At 38.9% G+C, this 5684-nt stretch overlaps 1 non-coding gene across 1 annotated transcript; it reads right to left on the reverse strand.

The window, feature by feature from the left end:
* Positions 1–310: 310 nt before the first annotated feature.
* Positions 311–417, reverse strand: LOC141710039 (small nucleolar RNA R71). Its single transcript, XR_012570581.1, has one exon. It is a non-coding gene; the product is annotated as a small nucleolar RNA R71 (small nucleolar RNA).
* Between the last annotated feature and the right edge of the window lie 5267 nt (positions 418–5684).

A 5684-nucleotide genomic window follows, 5' to 3' on the forward strand; every position in this document is an offset into this window, starting at 1 on the left:
CCAGCCAGCTATCATAGCTAATACCTTTGAGATCAAGACTGACATAATTCAATGGGTACAGACTTCAGTCCAGTTTTGGGGTTCTCCAACGGAAGATCCCCATACACACATTAGGGATTTCATAGAGATCTGCGACACCTTCAGGTTCAATGGTGTTTCTGAAGATGCTGTGAAGTTGAGACTGTTCCCATTCTCTCTGAGGGACAAGGCTAAGAGTTGGTTACACTCTCTACCAGCTGGTTCGATTACTACTTGGGAAGATCTTGCTCAAAAGTTTTTTACTAAATTCTTCTTTATGGCGAAGACAGCTGCAATCAGGAATGCTCTTACTCAATTTGCGCAGCAATCAGGAGAATCTTTATATGAAGCTTGGGAGCGCTACAAGGAGATGCTTAGGAAGTGTCCTCATCATGAAATGCCCGATTGGATGATCATCAATTATTTTTATAATGGGTTGGGAGCACAGTCCAGACCCATGCTCGATGCAGCAACAGGTGGAGCATTATGGGCAAAGAGCTATGAGGAAGCTTATGATCTAATTGAACTGATGACTGCTAATGAATATCAGTATCCAGCCCATAGATTGCCACAGAGCAAGGTAGCAGGAGTTCTTGAAGTGGATATAGCTACGGCTATCACTGCTCAACTGAAGGCATTATCTATGAAGATCGATTCTCTGGCTAACTATGGTGTTAAGCAGATAACCAGTGTTTGTGAGCTGTGTAAAGGTCCATATGTGACAGAGCAATGCGCTATATCTAGTTTGTGAGCAACTTTCAGAGATTGCAGCAGCCAGTTCCTGCCACTTATTATCCTGACAACTGGAATCATCCTAACTTCAGATGGAGAAACAATCAGAATGCGATGCAACAGCCATTCCAGCAGTTTGGAAATAAGCTATTCAACCCTCCTGGTTTTCAGCAACAAATTGCACCAAAACAACAACTCCAAATTCAACAACAAAATCATGATGCAGGTCTATCTTCGAATGAAAAATCTGAATTGGAAGAGTTGAGGCTTATGTGCAAAAACCAGGCTCTTATATGCCAAATCCAGGCTATTCTATCAAGACTCTGGAGAACCAAATAGGGCAAATTGTTAATGCCTTATTGAATCGACCACCAGGAACACTTCCTAGTGATATAGAAGCCAATCCAGGCAAGAGGGAAGTTGAAGAACAGGTGAACGCCGTCACCTTAAGGTCTGGAAAGGTTACAAACCCCCAAATTCAGCAAGAAGAAGAGTCTGAAAAGTCTCAAGTTCCAGAATCTGAAGTTTTAGCTGAAGAAGATGTGCAGAAGGAAGTAGAGGTGGAACCAAGAAAGACTACTGTGGAACACATTCCTCCTGAGGGTAATACAGGGGAGAAACAGATTTATCCTCCACCTCCTTTTCCAAAGAGACTGCAGAAGAAAAAGCTGGATAAGCAGTTTGAGAAGTTTTTGGAGGTGTTCAAGAAACTTCATATCAACATACCTTTCGTTGAAGCTCTTGAACAGATGCCTAGCTATGTGAGGTTTATGAAAGGTATTCTCTTTTGGAAAGTGAAGCTCGATGACTTAGAGACCGTTGCTCTCACGGAGGAATGCAGTGTTGTGCTCCAACAGAAGTTGCCTCCGAAGCTTAAAGATCCTGGAAGCTTCACTATTCCTTGCACCATCGGAAACTTGTCGTTCGACAAGTGTTTATGTGATTTAGGAGCTAGCATCAATCTAATGCCCTTATCTATCTTCAAGAAGCTTGGTCTGCCTGATCTGAAACCAACATACATGTTATTGTAACTAGCTGACCGCTCCATCGCTTATCCACGAGGTATAGTGGAGGATGTCTTGGTCAAGGTGGATAAACTCATCTTTCCTGCTGACTTTTTAATTCTTGATTTCGAGGAAGATAAGAAGATTCCCATCATCTTGGGAAGACCATCCTTGGCTACAGGTCGAACTATGATCGATGTGCAAAAAGGAGAGCTTTCGATGAAGGTTTACGAACAAAAGGTCACTTTTAATGTGTTCAAGGAAATAAAGTTACCCACAACTAAAGAGGAGTGCTTTAAAGTAGAGCAAATGCAGGTTTTGAATGCACCTCCGTGAGAGAGGAAGTTGGATTTGCCATGCGATTCTCTTGGGTTAGCAGAGCTGAAAATTTCTTAGGAGCGTTTTGAACCATTTACAAGAAGGTTCCATACTTCAACTCAACCGAAAGCCAGATCACTTGAGTTATTCATTCTTAGGTGCACCCCTAACAAGGGGTTGGGATATATCTTTGATGATGTAGAGGGTAGCCGAACGGATCCTCCAGTGCCTACAAAGGGTTCTTCTCATGTGCAACAGGTAGTTGATAGGACTGGTGTTGGTGATGAGCAATACAGGCGAGTAATTAGGCGTATGGAGGCCATGCACGACATTCACCGTCATTTTGCTGCAGATTTGACACATGCTTTCGGTACTGTTGTTCGAGACACTAATGGCGAGGTTGATTGGCCACCTGATCCTCCACCCGACGAGGGTGATTCTCCCGCTAATTAGGTATGCCTGAAATCCTTATTATTACCTTCAATGAAGAAATTGAAAATTTTAAGTTTGGGGGTGATAATGTAAGGATTAGTAGTGTGTGTGTCCATATAGATTCATATAGATTCATGTTTCATGTTTAGTTGTAGTTCATTCATATTTTTGTATGATTGTTCATTTGGGACATATTTGTTTGTTTTTATGTGATTTCATATAGTTGCATTTGTATGCATATTTAGCATGATCCCTTAAGATGAACTATGATATTTGATAAGTTGATGTTGATTTCAGTGTGGTGATGACGAATAGAGGGATGCTCAAGTCTTAATGAATTGATTTGTATGCCAGAAATAAATATTTTTACAAAGTCTTATAGGGTTTCTTTTGATCTAGATCATGATCATACTTGTTTGTTGTTGAGATTTAATCACTTGGTTATATTTAGAATTTGTGATATTCTCGTAATGACGTAAAAACACTGATTTTTTTTATCTGGAGAAAAACTTGGATTTCATTGTTAGTTGTTGTAAGGCTACGCGTCAAATGGCTAGTAGCCGGCTCATATTTTTATGAGTAGTCTAGGGTTGAATGAGATGGAGCGAAACGCACTCATTCAGAAATTGTTAAAAAAAAGAAAAAAAAAAGAAAAAAGAGAAAAAAAAAGAAAGAAAAAGAGTATGTGTTTATGCATAATTGATCAAGAGTGAGCTCTTTAATACTCGAGTTATTAAGTTCTAGGGGACTTTGTGCCTAGTGACCTAAGGCTTTTATAGTCTGGGATCCGCTAACCTAACGCTCGCTACATGGGTATTATTGCATAAGTCTTTTGGGACCTCATTCATTGCACGGTCAAATAAGCATCTTTGCTATGTGTTTAATAATAGTGTGAATCCTTGTATAACTCTAGTACAAAGGAGGTGTTGTGAGTCATAATGCATTTATTGTCTATTCTTTTTATAAACTTTTGATTGTTTCGATGATAGATAAGTTATGCTTATTGATCTAGTATCGAGAGTATATCTGTTAAGCATCCACACACGCACGTTTCTGGTTTGTGAGTTTGTTTGTGGGATTTATTCGAGCTCTATTTAAAGTCAAAACGCAATCATTCAGAATTTGGCTTATTCATTTGGTTATGGTTATTCTGAGGGGATCGATTGCATTATCATTTAGTTGCATTCACGTAGTTACATTCATGCATTAGGTTTATTTTGTAGTTTTGAGTCTGTTTATGCTTGAGGACAAGCATCGATTCAAGTTTGGGAGTGTGATAAGTGGATTTTATATCCACTTGGAACGCTTTATTATAAGATTAAATTGGTGTTTTGGACTCAAGTTATTGGTATTTTGATGTGTTTTTGTGTTATTGCATTTTAGGTATCAGTTATATGAAGAAAAGAGCTTTTAAAGGAAATATGATAAAAAGTGACCAGAATTCGAAGCCAAGTCCATTGTCAAGTTGTAGAGAATCTCGTTAGCTTCGCGTGGGCAGTTGAATCGCCTAATTCTGACGAGTAGAACTCAAGTTATGGCCAAAACAAGATTCATCAGAAATTTTCCCAGTCAGTAGCTGAGCGCCTGCTCAGGGGAGCTGAGCGGCCGCTCAGGGCATGGCTGGTCGCTGATTTCGCTGAAAAGGCCTTTTTTGAGTGGAATTTGATGATTTTAAGGGTCCAGGTCCACTAGGGGCGTATATATACTTAAAAAAAAGGGTTTTCATTATCCGGGAAGATTGGGATACCAAGGAGAAGACCGAGAAGCACAGAACAACTCCGAAAAAGAAGATCTTGATTTCAACTTATGATTCTTTGAATTAGTTGTAACTTTGGATGCTCGTTTTCGTTCTTGTTGAACCTAGATCTCGTTTATTCGTACTTTGATTATTATTCAGTTTATTAAGACCTTGTTTTATACCATGCTTTCATTGGAACCCATGGTGACGATTAGTTCGATTATGGGCTAATCGTTGTCATGGGGTTTTAGCGGATTTACTTATGGATTTCAATAGTTAATTATTTCGATATCTTGGTGTGTGGTGATTGATTGATATCCTAGTATTGATTGTGCTTATTCGTCTTATGTGTGTAGTTAACATATAAGATAGCGTGTTAATCTCTATTGAAGCGACAGTGAATATAGAGGTTTAGAACGTTCCATGCTAGCATAGGTTCATGTATTGTATGCATGATTCGTAGGTAACTCTAACTGTTTTACTTGCCCTATGTAATCAAGATAGATAACTTGTGCTTAAACCATTATGTTGTCAAATTCTATAGACATATAGGGTCTCAATATAATTGGTGCCTATTCAGCTTCTATCTCTTTTGTGGATGTCTAGTAGAATGGTACTCGTGCAACGAAAGTTGGCGTTTATCAGTTTCGTGTTATCTGATTAGTGTCATCACCATCACATGCTAAGGTTAAGAACAATAAGGCTATTGAATGAAGTATTTAATGAAGTTAGGATCCCATGTTTGTCATATATAGTAATTCAACCCCAATTCTCTTAGTTAATGTTATTTAGTATAATCTCTTAGTTTAATCAAAACCCAATTTGTTATTTGTCTTAGCATTGAGCGATAACCATACATTGTTGCATATGTGCATAAATTGAACTTAACCTAAACCAGTCTCTGTGGGAACGAATCTGATTTATATCTTATACTACTTGCGAACGCGTATACTTGCGTGAATATTAACGCGTGTTTTCGCCCTAACAGTAAGGATATTCTTCATGGTTACTAAGTGGAGTCTACAACCTAGAGGGCATTTGTGGTTGATCAACAGAAGATGATTGAAAGTCTAAGTGCACAGTTCAACAACTCCATGCTCCAAGCTATTAAAGGTGAAATTGATGGTATTGATGATTCATATCCAAGCAGTGGAATGGAAGTGTATAACCCAACTCATTACTTCAATGAAGTCAGTCAGCAAGGGTAAGGATTTTCAGGAAATCCCAGCAACAGCTTAGGGGGAGCAGTAGAAGGATCAACTAGTCAGACAAAACACCACATTGAAAATTCAGAGGACACAACAAGAACATATCTGCTGAGACAAAGGGTTTGATGTCAAGTCTATCCCCAGAGTCTAGTTCTTAAGTGATCCAGATGGTGGAGTAATGATTAGCAGGGCTACTGAGTGCGAATGATTATTTCTCTAGTTTTCTATCTGAAG

This window comes from Apium graveolens, chromosome 2 (assembly GCF_009905375.1).
Source record: "Apium graveolens cultivar Ventura chromosome 2, ASM990537v1, whole genome shotgun sequence".
Lineage (NCBI taxonomy): Eukaryota > Viridiplantae > Streptophyta > Magnoliopsida > Apiales > Apiaceae > Apium > Apium graveolens.